We start from the raw sequence: 10,242 nt of genomic DNA, 5'->3' as shown, positions 1-10,242 counted from the left end.
CAGTCACATCTTCTGCTGGGCTGCTACTTTCAGTTTTGAACCTTAGCCCTACAAGAAATTCTCTGAACAGAAGGTTAACCTTTGTTTTAAAGGATGTCATAAATAAAAACAAACTCTGGCCTTGCAAAATTTCCCTGTTTGTATGTTTTGCCCCAGTTACTCAGAAAAAGTAATCCAATAGATTAAATTTCCCTTTCTGAGAAGTGCTATCTAACTGCAAACCAGTGGTAATGTCACTGGGCAGATGACATAGTCACTGAAGTGCAGTTACTTGGTCAGCAGAGATGGCTTTGATGCTTGAAAAGATATTGCAAAAGGAGCATTTAATCTCTTTTCTGTCTGCCCTCCTACACAAACACTGAGGTTCAAGGCAACTTTCTGGGGCCTGACAGTAGAGGACAGAGAGAGTTAGCTGGTGAAATTCTGTGTGATTTCAGAATAATACCCACCTACCTGTAATTATTGCCATGTTTTGGTTTCTCCTATCTGCAGACATCCTAGGCTCTCTCTGACCCCTCTGTGAATCACATCAGAGGCCACTGGAGCATACCAGGACTGGGAACAGAAGTCAATTAAGGATGAGATGCAGGGAAGAGGAATACACACCTTTGACACATCTCTATAAACAAAGGTTAACCCACTGTCCCTTCTTTTGCAGGTTACTCTAAAAGAGTGGTGAATTTTACCAACCCAGACATTTCCAGCTACCTGTATGTATCTTCTGTTTCTCATTTCTCCTGAAGCCTCTGTAACAAACTTCATGGGTGACTTCTGGGGTCAAGGTGATATCTTTCTACTTGTATTTTCATAGCTCTCAGTAGAATTGTTTTCCATGGACTCAGGAGGTTTACAGAGAGTCAGCTGTAGAAAAGACTGAAAATGAGAATTTTTTTTTGCTACGGGTAGTAGTCACAGACCTGCTCCTCTCTCCAACCAGCTGCCTGAAATGTCCCTATCCATTTCATAGAAAATGAGCTTGTGTGTGGGTTAGCTTGAAGGGTCATTGAGCAAGTTGCTGGCTCCATCAATGGCAGAGTTGCTCTTCCAGGATAGCTGTGGCCAAATTACTATAATTTCTCACAGGCCCATTCTTGGATTCAAAGAAAATAAGAAAAAGATAAAGACAAGAGGTGAGCTCACTCTGTTGGCCAGGCATGTAAGTCCACATCTTAGACAATCTGCTGATGAAGAGTCAGAGTTCCCAGAAGTTCAAGGATGTCTCAGGGCCTCTGAAAATCAGCTCCAACAGGGCCCAGTAACACCTGGAGTGGTGAGCAAAGGAACCCTGACACTTTCTGTGCCTGCACCAAAGTCCCTGACAAAACTGGCAAAGCACTGAATTTATTTGCTCTAGATTGAGCTGATTAGAGCAACAGCTAGAAAGGTGTCTTTAATTAAGTGGACAATAATTTATGACTTACGTTGGATGCCTCACAGTAAAAAATAAACTGTTTATTAATAATGGTTTTAAATCTCAGTTCCTGTTTTAAGCAAAATAAATTTAAGTAAGCAGTCACAGCTGAACTTCTGGTAGGAGGGAGTTTACTGGGAAAATTAAGTTAAAAAATAAAAAAGCTACTCGGAATTTACTAGTGTTCATTCACCATCCTTAAGTTTTGTGAGGAATGTAGTGCAATGTAGCTCTCACACTTTTCACAAAAGTTTTCAAAAGCCAGTGGCAACAGGTGTAGTTCTCCCTTGGATGAGAATTTGGACTCTCAGAACCGCTCATTTCTTATTTTCTTAGTCCTGTAAATGTATTTTGTACACACAAATATGCATACGCACACTACGTATATTTATACATATACACTTCTATATATAAATTGCTCCTGATGCAAAGCAGTTTGAGTTTCCCTCCACAAATAAACTGGTAATAAATAAAAACACTATAACTGGTGTCCAGTTCAAGCTGGTAAGCTCTCCAGAATGCAGCATGTGAGATGGAAAAGACAGCAGCTAAACACTGGTTTTATTATTGGGAAAGGATTTGTTTCCTGTATACATCAAATTCCTTCTGTAACCACGGGTATATGAGTTAGTACCAGACATTCAGAGGGATTTAGGCTAGCAAAGATGTAAATAGAAAACTTATAGGAATTTCTTTAATGCCCAGTGCTCAGGGGATCTAGACATCTTGGGGGAATTTTGAGAACTGCTCTGTGTGCCTCTTTCTCACCTAATTTGCTTCAACAGATGAAGTCTTCTGTGTTATTTAGAAATTCTGTTATTTAGAGAATGTCAAAACAAGTGATTTCCTACCTCACCAGGAAGGATCAGGAGAGTGAGGCACTCCAGCAAACAAGTCATTGGAAAAAGGAGATAGATGAAGGAATATGAAAAGTTTAATGTATTGCTGCTCGCCTTTATCAGACATGAATGACCTATCAAATATTTATCATCAGAACCACTCTCCTCACATGGGCAATGCTACCCAGAGCCTGGACAGCATCACTGCTCTCCTATTCCACTGAGCAGGAAATGCTGCTGCAGATTTGGAGGAGAGAAAAGCTTCACACATGAAAGCAGGGCTCAGTTCCAACACCTTTCCTCAGCAGTGACAGAGTGTGCAGTTGGTCATGAGGATCTACTAAACACACAGAGCTGGAAACCAGCCCCCACCACAGAACAGACCTGAGACCTGTCAGGAACTCACTGCTCCATCAGCATTCATCACAGGACCACTGTGGTCCAAATGTAAATGTGCCAGGCAGAGTTCTGGGATTGTGGAGTCATTGCACCACATTATATACATCTGGACATTTATATTTTGATTTTCTACAAGCTGTGATCCCACACAGAGATGTTCTCAGGTTGCCATGCTCTCTAATGCAATAAAGCTTTCTGTGCTCCCTGCCCTCAGGTTCAGTTTCCCATCCATGCTCAAGAATTATTACTAAAGTAAGTACTGGAAATGCACCTCTCAGCACACTTGCACAATATTTAATGGGAAAAACCCACCTTTGTGTATTTAAAACAAAAGTCCAAAGGTTGACACGCATCTCTGACAGCGAAATTAGGAAGGAGTTTCACAAGAAGCCAATCTGTGAGCAACAGAAGCTGCAAAGCCTTGTTGCCTTTGGCTCCCTGGTTCAGGGCTGGGCCAGTCTCTGGGTAGTAACTCACAAACTCCAAGTCAGAACATCTCCTATAGCAGGAATACTTTTCCTATGAGTAGTCTGAGGGATTTTGAGATTTACTTGAGATTACAGGTCAATTTTTGTTCCTGATTGAGCAGCATGGATCTTATCTCTCCTCAGTGGCTTATCTTGCTATTGCTGACATACCTAGCTGTCTGTCAAATTTGGATAGAACTTAACAACATATTCAGGTGTAGAGACTTACAGTGTGATGGTGGAAATCTCTTTAGGATGCCAGGCTTCCAAATCCCCCAACAAAACGAAGTCATTGTAGTTTGACTTGTCTGGTTCAGCTGTGTTAACTCACGGGAAGTTACTGAAGCAAGTTCACGAACCGTCACTGATGCACAGCATGGGAACCCTGCTGATGGAAATTGCTGGGAGGATTGGTTGGAGAATTAAGTGACGGCCATTTATTGGACTAATAAACACAGAGCTTAGTGTTCCTGTAGGAAACACCAGCAACTTTTGAATCGAGGCAAATGAAGATGGAAAATCTTTCATTGTGCATGTAGTATCTGCAAAGGAGCAGCTGAATTTGTTTCATCAGAGTTGTAACACCTTTCTGAGTAACATTTCCAAAAGAAGGACCACTGAGAAACCCAGACATTGTCCATTTTCTCCCTGGGATATATCCTGCTGGGGCTTTGTACAGGTCATTAATACATTATCTGCTGAGCCATAAGACAACAAGCAAAGCCAGAGAAATGCAGTCTAGTGAAATTTGACAAGAGTAGAGGATGCATGGGTTTGCTACTTAAATAAATAAATGTTTAAATATTTAAACAAAAAAAAATTTGGTTTGAAAGGAAAAGCTCCATGCGAGGGAGAGGTCAGCTGAAATCTGATGTTTTCTGGACCAATAACAGATATAATTAGTGATCCAAAAAAACTTGAATATGGGAAGCTCTGCCAGGTTCCATTTGAATGGATAATGAATGGCTGAAGCAGTTAAGTGAAAAGAGATGTGATGCTAATATATAAAGCTCTAAAAGGAGGTAATTGATTTGCTTTGATCAAGTAAAGAAAGAGATCCCCACCTTGGCTCTTCCCAGCAGAGATGGTTATCTTGGCAAAGCTGAGGAGGAGAAGTGGCCAGGCTTGCTCTGAGTCAGTGTCAGCAGCCTCCTGATGGCTCCCCATGTGACCTTGCTGTACAGGAAGGCCGTGAGACAGAGAAGAGCAGTAACCTGAGTAGGAGTAATTCCATGTTGTTGCCCAGACAGTGTTATTCCCCTGCACCCTTGGGGGCAAGTCACAGTGTTTCACATGGCAATGGGAGCTCCTATTCACCACATACAGCATGGAGTGTTTCAGCAGCCCCAGGTATCCCCTGTGAACGTGACTGTCAAGCACAACCATTCTGTTTCCTAGGCTGCAGTAGAAAAGCTTCATCTGCTAGCAAAACACTTGAAATTAGGATGTAATTCTGCTCTGAATATTAGCAACCAAATGACCAAAATATGCATTGTTTCCCAATCCTCTCACAGGGAGGGTGATGCCCGAAGCTCCAGGAACTCAGAGTCTTTCCTTCCTTCATATTCTCACCAGCAGAACCTCTCACCTACCTCAGTTGTATTTTTACCTCCCACACCCCTGTGACTCCAGCTGTTTACCAAACTCCAGCCACTTTATTGGGCAGAAATGGAAAAATAAGTGATTGTGAGAATATCTTGAGGGAGTGCAATCAGTGACTGAATCCAAATACAGTTATTCAGCTATTGTTCATTCAGCACCATGCCCGAGAGAAAATGAAATTCTGACCTTTGGCTATTTTGTAATATAAAAACTGCTGATAATATAAAGACAAACATTTTCTTGCGTACTTGTGGGAGACATCTGCTGAAATCAAAGGAAAATTTCCCACTATTTGAGAGTTTAGTGTGTCAGAGCGACTGAACTTTTCAGAACTCCTTGCAGGTGTCCAGCACATCAGCATTAAAAGGTGTGCTCCCGTTTCATGGAGTTGCATGTACAATGCTTGTCAAAAATCAGGCATCTTTAGCTACACAAATTCTAAAAATTGCTTAAACCTGCAATGTTCATGAACCAAACACTTCTCAGGTCTTTGCTCCTTTCCAACAATATGTGCTCTATTAAATAGCATAGGGCTCAAAATCACAGTATATTTAAAAAAATTATATAAAATATTTCACATGTCAAATTAGAAGTTACACAGAAAACTTCATGTGGACCATCTGTGTTTGACTGCTCAGATAATATTAATTTCTGGAGTTCTGGGTCACAAAATTCTACTCATTTCAAAAGCTAGCTAAAAGATCACTTGGATTTTATCCTGTTGGCTTGAATCTTGTGTATCTTGTACAACTTCCTGGCTGTGTAGATGACATGTTGCAGCAGTAAGCTGTAGAACACTTAGAGGAATAAAACTGAACAGTATTTGAACACTGGGACAGTTTTCAAAGGGCATTGCAAATACACTCAATCCATCATTTGTTTTGCATTACTCTAAACCACATATATTCCCTGGGAAATATAAGTAAATTTTGATGGGGAGAGGAATGGAAGAGGGCAAAGAGGGAAAGCAAGAAAATGTAAATACTTGAAGTGGAAATTAATATTGAAGAAATAGTTATTTGCGCTAAATTACTATTCCCAGGCTGAATATTAAACATTTTCTATTCAAATATAAACCAAACTATCTGTGTAACATAAGCATAGTTGAGAAACAGGAATCTATTTCAAGTAAATATATATTTTTCAATTAAAATAATCACTCAACCAATTTTACAATTTGATCAAGACTCTGCATGACTGCTGAGATTTTTTGTATATACCAAGCCTTTGGTACACACTGGAGCATCAGAGGGTGGGGATTGTCCCGGTGCCCAGGACTGTTCCTAGAAATTCTTGAGTTGCCTTCTGAAGTCCTGCACATGCTTTCTCTTATCACATAGTGACAGTGACTCTATGTTACTGATTTTGGCCAGGAAACTGGAGCATTCATTTCACCTGTCTTGGCCTGAGAGAACTCCCTGTATCCTTTTTGCTTTCCATTCCCCAAATTCACACACACTGTAGTTTATTTTGTGTAGCTACCTTCTTCCTTCCCCTGTTGGGAAAGCTTTTAAGGTTTTGTCTAGCCCTAAAACGAAATCCAATAGAAGAAGTAGGAAGTATCCAACTTAGGAAAATTACCTGGACAAGAGGGCAATGTGGCTGTTCTTCCTGTTGTCCTCCCTCTTGCTCGAAATCTTGGTGTCAATGTTGTGTCTGAGACACCATTCAAAAGCCATTCATGAGCCACCAACCATGGGCTTGTGCAGTTCCTCTTGATCCCATTCATGCTTTGGCTTCCTCAGCTTCCAGCAGCAAGAAGCTCCATGAAAAATTGTGCTTTATCTGGACAAAAACACAACAAAACAAACATTGCCCGCACAGATGGCGTTCTGGCTTTCCTCCCTGCTCTCCTCAGTCCCCTCCCCAGCTGCAGACAGCCATGGAAGAGATGCAAAACAACGTGTGAAGCACAGACACCTCGAGCTGAGCACGGGCACAGAAGACATGCCACGAGCCTTGATCCAACCAGCCACTCCGTGCTGGCCTGCTCACAGCTCCTCTTGTATTGCAAACATAAATCAGAGAATGGAGAAGGAAGGTTTCCAGTTCATGCCCATGCTGGGCAGTGGAACCACTGCAGTTACAGAGCTTACCCAATGCCAGTTCTGAGTCTCCCTCAACCCTTCCCACAGTGTTTCCTGTAACAATTTCCATTTTCCTTCCCTTCTTCTGGAGCAGAGAAGGGCGAAAGGAAAACATACAACATTCTTCGGCAGGGGAGAAATTTTCCCTGGTGTGCTTTCAGAGCTGGCTGGTTGTCTTTGGAACTATGGGTTCAAGCCTCATTGTGCCTCTCCATACCCACAAACTCCTCACATCTCTATTAGTCCTTCAAGGTGGATGGGGAGCAGAGATAAGCTCACCCAGGCATTTGAGATGGTGACCAGAGGCAGAAGGGTATTTCAAAAAGCTGTTGCTAGTGAAGGTCCAAGGTTTCATTCCTTAGTCCTTCTCCAAAACATAACACATTCAGCTCACTTGTCCTGCAAAGCATCCCATGGACCTAATGATGTTATACAAACACAATGTAGCATCAAATTTTTGCAAGACAAAACAGCAATAGGGGATGAAAATCAAGTGCTGGCAAGAAAAGCCTTGCTAGAACAAAATAATTTCCAGATTGGAGAGCTGAGGGAACATTATCTTCAGAGAAGTGTGTTTCTGAGTTACTTTGATCAAATGAGCTTCAAAGGTGATTGCAGCCCCATAAGTGTTTTCTTAAGCAGTATCCTGTGGGATGGAGAAGGACAGAATTCAGGCAGAAGCTTTCTCCTGTACAAAAGCCTTGCCACTGACATTGTCAAGGGATCTGTTGCACTCCATTGTGTCCATAATCTTCAAATTAAAGCTCCCTAAATCCACAATAGTCTAATAAACCACAAGCCTGTAACAGCCCCTTCAATTTTCCACGTTAATAATCCATGGATTAAGAGTCCCTCTGCTGCTACAATAGCCAGAACTGATCTTCTCTACTGTGTCAATGACCCATGAATTATAGGGCTGTGTCTCAGATGGTTAGATAATACTTCACTCAAGTCTCAGTGATAGATTTTTCTAACAGGGCAGATTCAGGACTCTGTTTTGAAGTAAAAGCACATCGTGGCATTCTCATTTTTGCGAGTGCTCTTCCTATTCCTCTTGACAGTATCCCCACACAAAAGCACAGCCCCCTTTTAATCATATCAATCCATTTGTTTTGCAATAAATGGCCTAGTCACCTTTCATTTACAACTGTACATTTAATATGTCATATAAAAGTTTAATGAGAGGCACAGTTTCCTAACTGGTTAATCAACTGATGCAAAATCCTTCCATTTTCTTGTAATAAGGCCTTACAATAGCCTGGAATACTTTATACAGATTTGTGGATAGCACCTCTTTACAGACTTGTATCGCTTAATAAACCTTTGATACCCATTTGCACACAGCATCTCCAGCAGTCAAACCAGAGGGCAAAAGGAGGCAGAGCAGAGTCACTTTAGACCCGCTGCCCAAACCCATCATCTGTAAAATGTTTATCGACTTTTCTGATCAGGAACGAGCCGGCTTCAGTAACAGTTGCATGATTTCACCTTTGCAAATACCACTGCAGCCAGCAGCCTGGGTTTTGTGTATGGATTGAAGCCAGGCACTGGCATGGAAAGCACTGGAAAGCGATGTGATGGGTAGGAGCAGACACATTTTCTCCATGGCATTTTCACTGGGGGCATGGTCCCAGCCGCACGTTGTCTGCCAGAACAGAATCCCAACACAATTACTTTTGTCCCCCTTTAATTTTTAAAGCAGAAACCTTCATAGTGAACTCAAAGCCACACAAGTCATTGCACTTTGTTGCAGGGTTGTTAAGCCAAGGAATGCCTGCTAGGTTATCCAGCCATGTCCTCATCAAAGCCTGCATTTCCATACTGTATCTTTTACCACATTTGGTTCAGACTCCTATAACTTGGACCATTTAAAACTACACTGTCAGTTCTGCTAGACATGGGAAGAGGCTCCACACTGCAAGTAATCAGCTACTTTTACCTCTGCTACAACATTTTAATGTGCATTGAACCAGGAGTTTGGGTTTATTCTGCCCTTTGCAGGGCATAAATCTTCTACTCAAAAGTTAGAGCAGTAATGCTTTGGGGCAGGTAAAGCTGTGGCCATGGCTCAGGTGCCATGATGATTCCCAATAAGGAAGCATCCATTACTTTCTGAAGAACTGTATTTACTGATTTTCTGGTTTTACAGTCAGTCAGTGAAGGTCAGTTTTGTAAATCACCCCTAGAGGCTATGAGAGTTTATTAAATAAGGGTCCCAAGTAAAGACTTGTTAACATCGATTCTGGGGCTTAACTCTACTCTTAAATCTTTCAGTGTCAGAAAGATCAGTGCAGGATCTATAGACAATTAAAATTATAGTCAAAGTCACAGTGAGGCAATCACTGTGGTGGCTGATAGAGAGCGAAGACAAATCTCTTCTGATGCAACAAAGAGATTGATAGGTACACAGAACAGTGACAGATGATGAATTTTTACTGTTTGTGTAGCAATTGTGACAAGAATCAAGCCAAAATGAAGTAAGTTTTGTGCTGCTGGCTACCAGTTGTGATGTGATCCTGCAGCAAAACCCTGCAGTGCCACAAATAATTGGATCCCCCTTAGCTGGCTGCCTAGTTTACAGCTATCAGAATCTCACCTCCTGTTTCACTCTGGTGGAGATTTTAATGACTTACTTTATTGTGTTTTAGGAGATGATAAAACAAGGGGCTGAATTGCCTATATATATCTTGGGTTGCAGCTTGGATTTGAAAGACTATTTTTGCCATTGTCACTAAATGGCAAAAATAAAGAAACCTGACCCATTTGCCTCATGGAGAGGCACTAAAATTCTGTCATCAACTCATTTCCCTTTGCAAACAGGTGTAAGAACAATAACTGTATTGTCATTAGCCAGCATACAGAATCAATGCTAGAAACAAGTCCATGCTAGCTGACCCACATGCAATAGAAAGTGCTGTTTTATCTCCTACAGCTGCCAGGACCTGAGCAATGACTCTCCCCCTGACATTGACACAAAGTCAGCATTGTCTTCTGAACCCATCTCAGCCTTTAAGGTATCCTTGCAGTATTTTTCTTGGTTGTCATACTGAGCACAATGTTTATCTTGTTATACTGTTTATACAGAGCAATCTATTTTTCTGTAAGGAAAACATCAAGTGTCAAGCATCTGAAAGTCCAGAGGACCATGTACTCAGCCAGGGTCCCTGCTCCAGAGAGGGGGCAACCAGTGAGCCATGGTGAGCTCCCAGTGCCCAGTGTGATGGTCTTCAGACCATCCTGTGACACAAACAGCAACAGCACCACATTCACTCACTCATTCAGCCCTCAGTAGAAGAGCAGCTGCTACTGTGAGTGAGACTGTGAGTGGTAGCTTTTCAGGTTTGGCAATGCTGTGATTCCCATTTAATGATTAAACACCAAGCCTTGAGAAGTGAGGACAGGGCAGCACATACACTTGTCACACAAACAGCAGAGCC

Source organism: Motacilla alba, chromosome 12 (genome assembly GCF_015832195.1).
Source record: "Motacilla alba alba isolate MOTALB_02 chromosome 12, Motacilla_alba_V1.0_pri, whole genome shotgun sequence".
Lineage (NCBI taxonomy): Eukaryota > Metazoa > Chordata > Aves > Passeriformes > Motacillidae > Motacilla > Motacilla alba.
This window is presented reverse-complemented; position numbering follows the sequence as displayed.